Source organism: Chamaea fasciata, unplaced genomic scaffold (assembly GCF_029207755.1).
Source record: "Chamaea fasciata isolate MVZ Bird 193981 ecotype frontalis unplaced genomic scaffold, bChaFas1.0.hap1 SCAF_11, whole genome shotgun sequence".
In the NCBI taxonomy this organism is placed as follows: Eukaryota; Metazoa; Chordata; class Aves; order Passeriformes; family Sylviidae; genus Chamaea; species Chamaea fasciata.
Window position 1 is genome coordinate 4481919 of NW_027094096.1, and position 15877 is coordinate 4497795.

Below are 15877 nucleotides of genomic sequence, written 5' to 3' on the forward strand. Positions count from 1 at the left end.
CCCAGTGCGCATGCGCGCAGCTCTGCGCGCCTCCGCCCTGTAATTGAAGCGGAAGAGGCGGGGCTGCGGAGGAGGCGCGCGCCCCGCCCCGCCGCCAAGGCGCACGCGCGTTACCGCCCGCGGCCCTTCAGGCGCGGCGCTCCCGCCCGCGCGCCCCGGCGTAGTGCGCGTGCGCGCTGGTGCGGGGCGCGTGCGCTGCTGGTGGGGGAGGCGGAGGGAAGATGGCGGGCGGCCCCGGGCCGTGAGACGGCGGCGGCGGAGTTTGCCGGGGCCGGGAGGAGGAGCCGGGCGGCGAGGTGTCGGTGGGGCGCGGAGTCTCGGTACGAGAGGCTGGCCGGGCGGTGAGTGCGGCGAGGTGCTGGGCGGGGCGGGTGAGCAGCCAGGGAAGCGCGGCCGCCTCCGCCATCTTTAGGCCTTGGCCCCGGAGCGGCGCGGCCGGGGCAGGGCGGGGGCCGCCGGCGGGAACGGCGCTCCCCGGGCGCCCTGAGGAGCGGCCAGAGCCGGGCTGGGCCCAGCGCCGCGGCCGGGCCGCTGCTGGGCTGTGCTCCAGGGCCGGGCCTGGAAGCGGACGGCAGGGCCCCTGTCCTCTTCGCTGCACAGGGGTCTGGTGGTGCCTTCGCCCGAGCCTCTCATTCCTGGCTTTTTCTACTTCTTGTAATTCTGGGGTTTTAAAAATATTTTTTTTCTCTGCCTTGGCTCCGAGTGGAGGTCGGGTTGTGACTGCTTTGACGATAGGGCTGGGAAGCTTTGGCCATTACGGACCGTGTTAGATACCTCGAGTTTTTTACTTATGTAGTCCTTTACAAGGGTAATCCTTTGTGCACTAAGGAGAGAGGGGGAAAAAAGCCACAGTCGTAGTATTTTAAGTTAGTATTTAAACTTCTCAGATGCCAAGTGAGATAATTGCGGTTACTAGGAAAGAACTGTCTTAGTTCCCTAGGCCTAATAAACGGGCAGAAGGATGGGAAACCATTATTTTCGGTTTTCGTACGGATCCTGGGCGGGCTGTTGCTCACGTTTTGTACCGTGTAACGCTGTAGAACAACACTTGTTCGAGTGTGTCCCTGCAGTGTAATAACCCACAGGCACACGCCTGTGCTGGCACGGTGGAGGGGCCCGTGATCCTGTGGTGTCACGTTCCACTGATTGGGACTCAGCAGCCTGTGCATGGGCAGCAAACCCAGGGGACGTCTTCGACTTGAAAAAAAAAAGATCAGCGGGTTTCCCTTGGAGAGAACTCACTTAAACTTCTGCCTTCTGAGAGGTGTGTGTTCTTTCTCTCTGCTAACTGTTAGGAGTAAACAGTTGTATAGTCTCCAGTACAGCATTTTTTAATATTAGCAGCTGCTCGAACACATCTGTGTGACAGAATTGTCCTAGGTAAGTAGTTCTGTGCTCTACAAATCTTAAACCACGTTATATCCTTGCTTGCAGTTTGTGGGAGCTATTTGGGAATGTTTTGCCATGTAGGCAGCAGTTCCTCATCCTTCTTGCAGCACATTTTTATTCCTTTATGCTTAACTTAATGCTCTGACTTTTATGTTTACTTTAGGCTTTGTCCTTCCTTTAAGACAGGCAATACTGTGTGTCAGAGAGTTTACAGTATGGAAAAAGTATTGTGCCAAAATACTTCAGGGTTCCCTTCTCCTGAGTTCTTTCCCAAGTAAACTGACATTTACTTCTCAGTGATTTGCTGCAATGGTCTTCCATCATTTTACTCTAGGAATATACAGTTATTGAATGTGTTTCAAAAATCTGATTGTTGACATCTTGTTCACTAGTGTTGTAATAGTCCTAATGAGAAGATCTGAAAAGGTGGATACTAAAACCAGATAAAAGCATTGAAAGACTGGGGGGGAGAAAAAAGCCTTAGAGCTGCAGAGAATGTCAGGTGTGAGTAACTCCTCTTAGAGCTGCTAAAACCTTGTGACTGAAATATCAGTGTCTGCCACCAGTGACAGGAGTTCCCTGGTGGCCAAAGTGTTGGTTCGCCATTGAGCAGTAATTGTTAGACTGTTTGGACTGCTGGAATCTAAAATTCCTCATTAGTTTTGTGTTTGTGATATCAGCGCAGGAAGTAAAAGCCAAATAATCCTAAACTGTGCTGGAGACAGAGGTGCTAGGAGTGGCTTCTTTTGCTGCAGCAGAGATACCTCCTCTGAGAAGGGGATAAAAAGTCTCCTGTGCTGTTCCCATCCCTGGAAGAGGAGTCTTCTGAATACAGTTTAAATTTGTGCTGGGGTGATCCCATGCCAAAATACTTCATTTTGTGCATCTGCCAGCCAGCTGTCATGGGGAGTTTCAGAAGTTTGTTCAGTTACACTGGAAATGAAAATTATTTTGGCCTTGCTCAGATAGAGGTTATGACTTAGAAAACTACTTGTAAAAACAAGCTGGGAGGTTTCTGCAGTGTGTTTGTCAGTTTTACAAAGTTTGTTCTTTATTTGCCATGTTTACATTCCTGATCCTGGATTGTTTTGTTATTGGAAATAAAAATACAGGTGTGTGGGCCTGGTTGATGCGGTTAATACAGAAACTGAATATTGTTAGAGCTTGGTGGTGGGGAGGAGATGTGCTAAGGGTCTTCCAGAACATTTAAACTTTAAGATAACCTTGATTTTTCCTTCTTATCATAAATATCTGCAGGGAAGAGCAGAGAAGTAGAGTTTTTGATAGCTAACTAGTTTTGATTTGTGTTTTGCCAGTAATTTCACTTCACTTTGGAGCATCCATGGTCCCCTATTTTCCAAATGGTGCTAAACTTCCCAGCAGTCTGCTCTCGCTCACTGATATTTAAAAAAAGCTACTCAGCATTTCATGATGTCACTTGTGGTTCAACCTGCTCTCCCCACTCAGGCTGGGAGTGCCAGTCCTGCTGCCGTGGAGCCTGAGGTGGGGATTGGGGTGTTGTTTAGCAGGAAAGCAGCGAGCTGGCTCCTCTGCTGGGTGATGTGACTGCTGACACGTGTGCTGTCCAGGCAGTGTCTGCAGTGATCCCAGCCCTGCTCAGGGCTGGGCACAGAAACTCAGCTGGAGCTGCTCCTGTTCTGCCTCTGCACCAGAGCTGGGCTCCTGTTCTGAGCACTAATTGTGGCGTAGGAAAATCACATTTTCTCTCACCAGTAGAAGGAAAGACTCTACAGTATTGAATGTCACTGTTGTGTAACCCTGACAAAGCTTGTGTTGTTCCAAACAATTACATACAAGTGTTCTTACACATATAGATAGAATATTAAAAAGTATGAGCAATCGTTCACGTTCTTCAGACACAAATGAAAACATTTCTTCCTCTCGTATATTGCATCAAATAACCCTGGTACGTTGATTTTCTATCAGTTAAAAAGAGTTAGAATTTTATCTTCATTTTCCCTTTAAATAGGATTTTTTTCTATACACTTCTGATAAATCTGAGCACTTCCAATCTTCTGTTCACTTTGTTGATTTTGATGTGGAGAACAATATCATGCCATATGAGCTCTTTGGTACTATCTAATTAGTCTTCAGTATAATGAAGTATATTGGTTCAAAAACTAAGTCCTATTAACTTTTGAAGATGTGAAAATGTTATTAATTAGTTGTGATTTTATTCAACCTAGAATTTTAGATACTTTTAAATAATTAAAATTATAATATTCTATAATTCAGAAGGTGGTGCAGGGAGCTGTACAGGGGGAGCCTTTCTGTGAGCAGAAATAAGATGTTTGGTTTTAGTCTGGATGTTAAACACGGGTTTTGGAGGCAGTGAGGAGGGAAGGGGGAGGTGATGGCACATCCCTGTGTGTGCCTTGCTCTGCCCTGGCCTGTGGTGGGTGATGGTCAGCCTGGTGAGAGGCGGCTGCACCCTTCTGGTCTGACAGAGCAGCTCCTCTGAAAATACGCCCCTGAAATCATGGTCATGTCTGCAGTGCCAGGCTTCAGTCCAAAGCAGATGGTCCCAGTGCTTGGATTTTAGGTGACTTTAGTCTCTCACCTGTGACTTTACAGAAGGGAGTGCCATGGAGTTCAGCAGTCTGGGATAGGCCAAAAGCAGTTTTGCCACCAGAACTATGATCAGTTTTATATAATAATGTTTCATATAATTCAGTAGGAACACAGGGGTACATGAATTAATCTGTATTTCTGCAGTTTAATCATTTGAGGGTTCTTTTGAATCATTATCCCAAATCCAAAAGAAACATTATACAGAAGAATATGTTAATGTGTGTTTTTTTTAAAGAGGCCAGGGGCTGGATAACAAGGAGTCTTTAGTAGTTCATGGGTTTGGTGTAGTTTTGTGTTTACAGTGCAGTTCTGGCAGCACAGTGACTTGTATTTTATTTACTGTGACTACAGGAATATCCATCTGCAGTTTTGGGTTTGATGGGAGCTGCACTTTGAGCTGGTGAGGCAGCACCACAGCTTCAGCTGATGGAAGTGCTGGATTTCCAGCCTGAAGGCTGTGGACCTGTGCAGTAATCTGGCTGCCAACTGGTAACTTCCCCTGCTGATCCTTTGGTTTTCCTGCTGGGTCAGTGGAGTCATTCCCTGGGATTCCCAATAGGAGCCTGACAGGCTGCTCTGAGTGTGACTAGTGTTAGCTCAGATGGTCTAAACACCGAGCAGTTGTTTAGGTGCACGTCCAGTGTGCTCATCAGGTGTTTGTGTTGGCCTGAAGGAGGGGCCAGGCCAGGGCTGCTTTGGATTTGGTCTCTGCAGTTTCGGTTTGGGTCATGTCAGCAATTCAACGCTGAGGTTCCCTCAGGAGCTGCTGCTGCAGGTAAATTGTGTGGTCACAGGAAGCAGCTACTGCCCTTGTCCTGCTGCCCCCATCCCAGTAAAAATCACCACTCACCTTGGAAAACTTGGTCCTGTTTGTAAGCAAAGCATTGCACCTCTTTGCGGAAACTGGGGAAATGTTAGGATTGTACCACGAGGAAAACCGGGGGTTGTGCAGAATTGCAGGGAGGGAGGAGGAGAGCACACTGAGTGTGTTCATCCTGCAGTGTTTACACTGTTCCTCAATTAGAGTTTGGAGCTAAAGTCATCCTAGAATCACTCATCAAACCATATTTTGCAATCTTTTTCTATGGATGGATACAAATATTTTCGTCTCCTTTAGCAAATGTAAACCTAATAAATGAAGCAGCTATTTCCAGTATTATCTATGTGGACTCCTGACTAATACAAGGCACAGCTGCCAGGCTTTCTGTGTAGTAAGACAAAAATACCGACCTAGAATTGGGGATGGAAGTGCTGCTTTTGGCAGGAAAACTTGCTGGTATTTTCAAGGCAGGAGATATGAAGTAGGAAAGAAATGCCAAGGGATTTTTGGAGAACTCCAACTTTCAAAACTGCAGCTCTCTGGTGTCCTGCTGTTCTGCCGAATTGTCATTGATGAGTCTTGTGTTTAGGGAGAATCTGACACTGCAGCCTTTCTCCTTGAAAGGCTTTGTGTGAGCTTGGCTTTACTGAGAAATGTATTGATACAGATGATGATCACATGCTTTTATTGAACTCCACTAAATAGTAAAAGCAAAGGCTGTTCACTAAAGAATTTAATTGTGTTTTTTTAGCACTGTGTATATATATATATATGTATGTATATGTATATATATTCATAACTGCATATAGGTGTTTGCATGGCTCATAGTCCACAAGCAAAGACCAGAAAACATTCCTGGAAAAAACTGGCTCTGTGGTTCCAGTTCAAAGAAAGTGCATTTCTGATTATTTCTCAGTTGTGTGAGATGTATAGGTATCACCCATCAATTTCGAAAGTGTTCTAGTATTGAAAGTTTCTTATGATAGAAGAAATATCTGGGTTGGTTATGTTTAAAAAATAGATGAAAATTTCTGACAAAACTTAGGACTGCTCAAGTGATATCTGTAATTTTGTACACGGGGACCTTGAAACTACAGTAACCAGCACTGTTTATTTTTTCCTGCTGTAAGTTTGTTCCTCATGGGATTGAACAGTTCCTAGCCTATCCACCAGCAAACTGACAAAAGAATAGTTTGCATATCTGCTAGACTTTCAGATCTTAACTGAAGCTACAGTTCTGAAGATCTTCACATAAATAATCTGCAGTCAGAACTTTTATTAATAAAAATAGTTTTAGAAGTACTGTTTTCTTTGACTATTTCCTTAATTTAGCAGGTGTTTGTTCAGGTTTGTTATTGGGTTTTTTGTTTGGTTTGGGTTTTTTTTGGTTTTTTTTTTTTTTTTTTTTTGTTTTTAACTCATTGGCTTCAACAGTAAGACAAAAATGGGGAGCGTTGATAATTAGCAGGGTTCACCGTGCTTGTTTCGCAGCATTGTATGATTCAATAATGTTTGAATTGTTTGCTGCAATTCCACTACTTTTGCTTAAGGGTGTCTCTTCATTAGCTAAGTCTAGGCATAACAACTGTAGCTATTGATTTGCATATTTTGCTATAAACATTGTTGCTAATTTAACTACTCTGCTGTTGGGGCAGATAACAAATTTCTGTCTTGGATAAATATGTGTGCATCTGCTACATCTGTTTATAAAAAGAGAATAAAAAATCCCTTAAAATATCTTGGCTATTGTGATGAAAATATTGTACTGTAGTCTCTTATAGGCCATTTATTCTGCAGTGTGGATGTGCAGTTGTTTAGTCTCTTCTTTTCTTACACTGAACACATGAGCTGTGGAAATAACCTTGAGGTGCCCAGGAGATGAGGGCTCTGTGGCACAAAGTCTCCACCTCTGTATACAGGTTAGGGTGTGGGTATTGGTGGTGAATGGATTTCAACATTAAAATATCCAGTGAAATAAAGAGTTCTTTTATCTTGGAGTTTCTACTGAAATATAAAATCTCTTTTGGAGAGAGAAGTAGAAAAAGGATCTTTGACATACAGTTAATAACTGCTGAAAAACACTGCTTTTAGATTTTTTGGGGGGTTTTTTTAACCTTCTTACACTTCTCACCATATAAAGGCAGATTTTTTCACATGATCACACATGGTAGCACTATCATCCTGCCCCTGCTACCCCCTCCAGACTTCAGTTGTGTAATTATAGAAACTTATAACACTCTTCTGCCTTTATTTGGCCCAGAAAGTGGTGTGGCAAACAGCATTGCTCTGTCAGAAGGTGGCCCTGAGTGACATTAAAGGGGGAGAGAGGGGCAGAGTGAGCATTCCTGGGGCCATGAAATAAAGGTTTTCTTGGTTCTGTTGGTGTTTGCAGCCTCTCTTCTGTGCAAAAGCAAATGTTGCAAGAGTTCTAGGTATGTTTGGTAATCCTTTAACAGATAAGGGTTGTGAAAACTAAATCTTTGTAACATGTTACAATTTTTACTAATTCCCAAGTTCTAATAGAAAGGTTTTGGTGTCTTGTCAGTGTTGAATTTGCAACTCTTAGAGTCTCAGATACTCAGGTAATATGCTTAGTATATTAAAATGTATGTTTCTGTTCCATAGGGTGAATGAGGAAAATGAAACTGTTGCTGGATTGTATGGACTTTTGTTTTCTTAGTCATCAGAATTTCAGAAGATTGTTCCTGAGGCGAAGACAATTTGCTGTGTTTCCCAACTTCAGTTTTGCTCTACAAACTGCCTTAATCCTTCTGGTCCTTTTCCCTTCCACTGATAATAAAATCCTCTGAACAATTTGTTTTGGGAATTTCTTGTCCCTCTTTCTCCTCCTCTCTTGTTTGTCCCTGTCCATCCCATTATGTCCCTAACAGTAGTACTTGAGTCAGGAGGAGCTTGAGGAATGGCTCAGCAGGAGATGAGCAAGGAGGCCTGCAGAGTTCTCCTGGGTTTGTAGGAGCTGCAGAATCCCTGCAGGCTCACAGGAGACCCCAAGTGAGCAGGGAACAGCGATGTTCTCCTCTTAGATTGCACGCTGAGTAGCACTGGGAGGAACATCTCACACAGATTCAGCTCTGACTCTTTTGTTCACTAACATTTGATATTATAACCATCTGGAGAGTATCTTGATATTTAGGATTAACAAGGATGACAGGCTTTTTTTTTTTTCTTTTAAACTGCTTTTCGTATGTCGTTTCTTTAGTATTTGTCATGGCATGTTTATGTGTTCGAAACATCAGTCCTAAAGTTTTGTTTCCTGACAAAGTAGCAGCTCCAAGGTGAGACAGCATCAGCAATCAGTGCAGTGTGAAAAGCAAGCTGTGAGTCTTCAGCTGGTTGAGGTGAATTGCTGTTATCACAGGGACTCACAATAAAAGACAGTTCGGGTTATAATGCAGGTCTTGATAAATGCTGAGCAGCAGCTGGAATAAAGGGGCGTTTGGGAAGTTTAGAGGGAAGAAGAATGTTTTATTACCAAAAAAAAATTACTGTGAATAAACTTTTAAGGGAAACCCAAGGTATTTATTCAATTGGTAACAGTAAAGTCATGGCAGCAAACCAAATCCTGTCTCTCTTTTAGCTGAGGTGCAATCTATGTGGTGACCTTGTGCTGCACGTGGTTGCTTCCATGTTTGTTTTGAATTACAGCTGAAGAAACTTTAGCTCACAGAAGTTGTTTTTGTGAGGGTCAGAAAGGCAGTGGTTCCTGGCTGCTCCACTCGTGAAAGCAGTTTTCTCTGCTGTAGCCAGAGAGGTAAAGCAGGAGCTGTTCGACTCTTGTGAACTGAGGTATTTTGAGGGTTTTTTTCGAATGTAAGCACATGATCTGCTGTAAGTATGTCTGCTTTGGAATGAGTCAAGGGGTCAGCTTGAGCATAAAATAAAGAACATTTGTGATTTGATGATGAGGTATTTGTTGAGTACTAGAACTCCAGGTTTGGAAGGCAGTGTTTAGAGAAGGTGTTGCAGTGTGTGTAACTCAGATGCAGCTGAGCAGCTCAGCTGCTGTCCCCAGGCAGTAACTGAGACTTCCAGGCTGGCTGTTTGTTGTGTTCTCCCTTGGGACTTTAGGTAACTCCAGTTGTCTCTAAGTTTGCTCTCCTCTTTCCAGGAGTCCTTGACATTGTGTGTTTTTAGTGTGAAACTGAAAGGTGTAGGCCCATTTGTCAATTAAATATCAGGGAATATTTCCTTTTCCTTCAGGGAATAATGAACCCTTTAAATGCAGAACTGCATCAACATAATCCCATTTTGCCATGTTGTGTGTTCTGTCCTTTCAGACTCCATACAGTGTGTGTCTGTGTTCAGGTTCTGCTGAAAATGCCAAGGTTTGAACTTCATGGGCATTGTGAAAATACAGAACTGAAGTTAAAGGGGGAAAAAAAGTGCTGCTGCATTTTAGGTTTTTGATCATGCCAGTGTAGGAGATTTTGGACTGTGCATAAAACAAAAGCTTTGAAGTATTTCCAAATAGGAACAAATCTGTGAGCCTTTTGAGCAGAGTAGTTTATTGTGACTTGGACAATTATTAATTGAAGTGTGTTTCTGCAGTTTTAATGATAAATGAGGGTTTTTTTTTTAATTGGAACACAATGATTGGAATGGGGAAAGCTGCTGAATTTTTTCCCTTGATTTGCATGGTCAGAATTTAAACCCCATTTCTAGGAAAGTTTGGTTCACAAATAGAATACAATAGAGAATGATTGCAGATGTGTTTTGGGAGCAGAGCAGTGGAGCCCAGGGAAGATGTGCTTGCTGCAGAGAATGGGCATGTTGCATAATAGCAGAGTTGTGTAACACAGGGCAGTGTTTCTGCCTTTGTTTTGCTGTATTATGGACCTCCAGCACCTGTAGATAATTAAGGAGTCTCTCCAATTGTAAGATTAAACTTCCTGTGCTCATATCTGCATGCCTTGTAGGAAATCTTTTGAGATATGCCTATAAAAATGCACAAAAATGCATGCTGCAGTGCCTTTATGTAATTCAAAAGTGGGAATATGATTTTTAAATATTCAGAGGTGTAGAACCTTGCACAGTTTTTTTTTTTACTGTTACAGATCTGCTTTTGACTCAAAAGTTGGGAACTTTGTACTAGATTATTGAATCTAGTTTTTTAACTGATTTTATAATCCTGCTTTATACACCAATTCTCTCTCATAATCCGTGGGAAAGATACCATTATACTCTAATGAAACTGCTTAATCTGTCTCAAATCCATTCTGAAATAAAAATAATACAACCTTCATGTAATAAGAAAAGTACTCAGAATTACTTGAGATTTTTGATTTTATGTCTCACAGATATGTAGAATTTTCAGACATTGGGTAATCTTGTTTTATGAATCTGATTAAATTGTTTTCCAGTGCAGTAGGAAATTGAAACACAAAGCAATTTGGGGAATTGGTCAGATTAATCTGTTCTCACTGCATCTGCAATTTGGCATAGTGGGCTTTGGGGTTTTTTTCATATTTTTGTGTTTTCTGAGTGGATTTACCTTATGTGCAGTGAGGGAAATGTAAGATTAATCTTTTCTTTAGACAAATGATGGCATCTGAATGGAGCAGAAACCAAACCTCATGTGCTCTGAGAGATTAATTCATTGACAGACAGGCAGATTTGTGTTGGCATATTTCAAGTGTATCTTCAGGAAGACGTGGTAGAAGCTTGCTGCTGCTGGTGCTGCTTTTCCAGTGGTTTTGGTGATGTGATTTTCTGGTACTTTAGCAGGTTTTAAGCATCTCTGCAGCTCTCTTTCTCCATTCCTGTCGGTGAGTGAAGAAGGGAGATATAGAAACCCTGGCTGAAAACAAATCTTTTGCTCAAGTTCATTTACTGTTTAAAAGAGAAATTATTTTGGGTCTGTCTCATTTCGTTTAAAGTATTTGGAAGACAGTTTACAGTTGACTTAAATGGTTTGCAGAAATGAAGACTTTTTTTTTTTTTTTTTTTTTTTTTTTTTTTTTTTTTTTCTCCTGTGTAATCCCCTGCCCAGAAATTTTATGATTTCAAGAACTTGTCTGTCACTCTTCTCAGTCTCTAACCAGGATGGCTGGCTCTGTTTCTGTGTAAGAGAGGAATGGGGTGTGTGTGTGCATGCATGTTTATTTCCTTTTTTCTTTTTAATTTTCTAAAACATGGTTGCAGAGGATGGCAGAAATTTGAACATTTTATGTCTGGAATACTTCTATATCTGGAATATATCTTTTACACAATTCTTTTGCACTGGGAAGAGGTAGGATTCCCAGGAAAGGAAAGAGACTGGATGAGGAGACAAAGAGTTTTCCTCAGGAAGAAGAAGCCATGGAAGGATCCAGTGCTGGTCTCCAGAGCAGAGTTGCACATTCTCCCAAAGGACAAAAGAAAGCCAGATCTTTTGGAATGTGCATGTCAAGTGTTGATACTCTGTAAAAGAGGGAAAGGAATAACATTAAATTGTAGTTGATATGATTGTTTTTCAGAGCAGGTGTGTTTTTTCAGATGCACTTACAGGTTCCTCAATACATGAAAAATGCAGAGAGAATTTTTCTCAGAGATGACTATTGACGTTGGACTTTTTAATTTTTAAAATCAGTTATCTGTAGATTGTAGGTGTAGAAGTGCTTTGCTAATCAAAGAAAGGTGTATTGAACAATAAACCTGGTGAGGTGCCTTTGCAGTGTGGTGTTCTTACCTTATTCTGAGGCCTCAGGAAGCTGAGGTGGTTCTTCTCCAATCCTGCTTTTCACCATGTCCCAAACCATGCTCTGAACTCCTCTGAGTTGCTGGAGTGCAGATAACTCCTGTCAATTCTTTACACTGTAAAAGTGATTGTTTTAGAGTCTGTGTGTACTTTATAATAGAACTAATACACATTTAAAGAAATATTCTATAGATGCACTCAGGAAGTTTTTAGCACTCGTTTTCCTTTGCTGCTTCAGCCATTTCAGGCCGTGTCTCTGAAGCTTCAGTGTGTTGTGTTGGGTGAGCAGTGCAGGGTTTGCAGTGTCTGCTGCTGCACTCTGCAGCAGAACCTTCTCTGCCACCATTTGGAAACACACTTTTCTTTTGGCATATTCAGTTTATATCTCACTGTGCTCCGCCCAAGGTTCTTTACCTTCAATTAAAGACACCTGTTAAATAGGCAAGGATGTTTTAGTTACCTGTGAACTGCATTTCATTAATGATGAGCTTTATAATTTACATAAACCATATGAAATATGTCAAGATTATATATCAGTCAGGGGTTTGGTGGTTTTTTTCTTGTAGAATTGATCTACCTATAAGTGGTGATGTATTTAATATAAGCCATGACACTTTTTGTCCAAGGTTTACCAGTGTGGTGGTTTTAGTTTGGTTTGAGTAGCCTAATTTGTTTTATTTTGATTTAGTGAAGTTATGTGTGAAATGCTCTGGTTGCATGATTGAAGTCACAATCTGTCCATTTTCAAAACTTAATGCAAGGTTCATTTTTATCTAAAAGGAACAACCGTTTCCAAATAAGATGGTAAAGTAGTAAGGCTACTACATTAAATGCCAGTATTACCTTTGTAGCCTCATTTGGGTGCATTATTTCAGTGGTAACCATTTTCTGTAATTAACTAACACTGAGTGTGACTTTTTGCTCATTTTAAAAAGCAAGGAAACTGCCCAAATCCATCTGCCTTTTCTCCAGGCTGCTCTGGGTGGAAGATTTTTGAGAGTTTTTTTCATTTTTAATTCTGTTCTCCAGTAGCATCCCTCTGATTGCTTGATGGCATTAATGGACCTGGCACCCTTATGGCACCACTGGGAGAAATGAAAGGCTCTGTGGGCTTGATATGCCCAAATACATTTATGTCTCAAAATGTGTGTGCCTTTCAAAGGGATGTTCATGGGTACAGGAAGTGGAAAACTGACAAGGATGCATGGAAAAATGGAATACAAAAATAAACATAGTTCACATCACAATAAGGGTGCAATGAACTAGAAGAAAAAGCAATTGGTTGGTAACATTACCATCCAGAAACAAAAAAATCAGAGGTGACTTAGGCCAGATGTTGGAAACAAATCTTGCTGTTGTTTCTAAGTGTGTGAATTAAGAAAAATATGGTTTCTTCCATTAAAACTCCCGTTGATGGACTCTAAAATAGAGAAAAAGTTTGGTACTTTGCTGAAAATAGGAAATGGGATGTTACTACACTGGATTGCAGAGTGTCCTCCAATACTTGTTTGCGTGTTTCTGCTCACAGTGCCAATCCTAAAGGAGCTTCAGCTAACAGACATGCTGAATTCTGACATTGTGTTCATAGAAACGATCTTAAGGAGAGCTTGCTGAGGTTTTGGTTTGTCCCAGCAAAGGACTAAGTAGGATACTGATAACCATTAACTGGATATATTTTTCTGACTCCAGTAGAGGTCTCTGGGAAAAAATGCTGTGGTTTCATGTGATAGTTGTGTGCCAAAACAATTTCTAAAGCTGCTTTGTTTGGATGCTTCACTTGGTGTGTATATGCACTAATGTATGTACGCACATTTTTTATCTATCTATTCATAGATTATATACTGGTGAAATGCACACATGACATGACGAGGCTATTATGTGGATAAAACATAATATTGAAGCAATTATTAGAAAAAAAAATGGTCCTAAGCAGCTGGATAAACAATACTTTTGTCAGAGTTTGTAAATGCAGGTAGAAGGCTTCTCGTGATAAGAGGCAGTGGTCTCAAAAATCGAAAAAACAGAATATAAATGTTTCGTTTTTGTGATCCTGTACCATCTCCCCTGTCATGTTGTTGTAGTTGTGGTGTCACTTTTGTCTTGTCAGAATCCCGATGGGGAAGGATCTGTAGGCATGACGAGGTGTAATTAACATGTTTATGCCTTTGGTCCTGCCTTTTGCTAATGTGGATTGCGCCTTCAGTGAAGGTTGTTTATGCTGATTTATGCTAGACACTGGTTGGAGTCACAACTATTGTAATCTAAATAAACCCATATCACATTTAATGCTGTATTTACCAATGATGGCAAATGCGGAAAATTTCTTCAGCAGATTTTTTTTTTTTCCTGGAACATGACTATAAAGTATTAACTTGCTGCTTTGCCATGTTTCCCTAAAAAGGGTTTTGGGGATTTCTTGCAAATATAGCTGATCAGGTTTTTTTGGAAGCTCCAGCATAGATCTTTGTCTGCATTCTTGGTCTCAGTTCTTGACATTTATTCTTGCATTACCTATTAGAGAGTATAGATGTGTAGTTTTGAGAAAATATCTTCTTCCCTCTGGTTTAGAGCACTGATTGGTGTAAGGGAGTGTCAAACTTCAGACTTGGGAAAGAGTAGTACTGGAAATTTCATCTGGGTTTCTGGGGCTTCTTGTGGTGTGCTGTTGGTTTTTGTGGGATTTTTTGATTGTTTCTGTTGGTTTTTTTCCTCTGACTACTGAATAACTACAGTTAGGAGAATTAATGGCGTTGTGTGTTCAATGCCAGCTTGGTCTGCTCCTTTGAAGAAGCCACTTTCTCTTGTTCGATATAAACCCCCCCCAATAAAATTTTCCTTTTGATGTTTAACACTTGACACCTTCTTTACAACAGTTTGGTATCTCCTGCCAAGTTTTAAGATAATTCAAAAAAGTGTTAGAGGAGCTTGAAGTAATTCCTGCGTGAGAAAGTTTGTATTCTTTGTTACAGGCAGCCTGTCTTTTATAGTAGCTGTGTGTTGCCGTGGTTGTGGAGTGGGAGCGTTTGGAGACAACCAGACACGTGTGGGGCTGATTAGCCCCCCTGGAATGGGGCAGCTTTGGGGCGAATGAGCCTCCAGCCACCAGATGAGGGTTTGTTTTATGAAAGCAGTTCTCTGTCTTCCCCCACCTTCATTCCAGTTACCGAGTTGGTCTCATCAGATGCTGCATCCGCCAAAGGTGTTAAATGTCCTTCACCTCGTTTAAGGCAGTGTGCTGGTTTAGTTTGAACCTGTCTCAAATGGAGGATAGTTGTGCTGGCTGTAGTGGGGAGATCTTTGTGTAGCAGGGGCTGGCTGCTGTAGGTAGCTGGTTTTTTCGTGGCTGTCACACTCGGTTAGCATGGAAAGCAGAATGAGTCCTGAGTTTGCAGAGCTGTTCTGCTCTGTGCCAGCAAACTGCCTGATACTTAAAGGGCAGCCTGCTCCTAGTGGTTAGAATGGGCCTCTTAAAAAGGATCAAACTCTGTGCTGCTTTTAAACAGTCTCTTGTATCTAACATTTCTATCTTAGTTTCATTTTGCTGCTTTAAAAAGGGAAATGTTTTTGAATTACTGGGATCAAAAAAAAAAGCAAGATAAAATTTTTAAATTGGCAGTGAAATGACTTCTCAGCTCTTTCAAATTGAGGATACATGTATTTTGACTACTTAAAAAAGCACATTCATGAATTTAAAAGCAGATTATGTAATTTTTTAAAAAAGAAATCTATTTCCTTTTTTTTATTACATGTACTTTGCTTCTGTGTAAGCACTTAACCCTTTGTGCAAAGGAGGGTTTCTAGGCAGTTTTGAATTCAGTTGATGACAGTGTTGGTTTCTTTTAGTTAAAATGTTTTCCAGAATGAGTTCAGGATGTGGGGAAGAACATGTTCAAAATGAAGTTTGAACATTTTATTGGCTCCTCATGTGTTGGTACTTAGTCTCAAGTTAGTATGTACTTTAAAGACTGTGAATATTGTAGTTTTCAGCCCTGAAGGAGTTGCTATGATCTCACCATTTAAAGGTTTCTTAGACTGAAAAATGAGGGTTTACACTCATTTCCGTCTGTCAGAAAAATTCTGAATATTGAAATTTTCTCCCTGCCCCTCACATTTTCTTAACATTCTCAGTGAGTCTTAGTTATATTTACTAAATTTTGTTAAGTGTGTAATTCATTTATTTTGCAGTCATGGAATTGAAAATATAGCTACAGGTAGAATGTGGTCTGTGGTCCATTTACAAGAAGTTGTGTGAAAGGAGTATAAAATTATTTTTAGGTCATAGAATAAGATGTTGAGTCAACATTTGAAAACTTTTTCTCTTTTAATAGCTAAATTAATTTATGATTAATGTGGTGTTTACTGTTTTTTATACTGAATCT

The 15877-nt window shown here is 41.2% G+C and overlaps 1 protein-coding gene across 3 annotated transcripts in view; it reads left to right on the top strand.

The window, feature by feature from the left end:
- The first annotated feature begins 202 nt into the window (after positions 1-202).
- WDR33 (WD repeat domain 33) overlaps positions 203-15877 on the top strand; it is a 66596-nt gene continuing 50921 nt past the window's right edge. For all 3 annotated transcript variants that reach the window (XM_066194013.1, XM_066194011.1, XM_066194012.1), the window contains exon 1: positions 203-341. The gene's annotated coding sequence lies outside the window, so the exon portion shown is untranslated. The remainder of the gene's footprint in view (positions 342-15877) is intronic.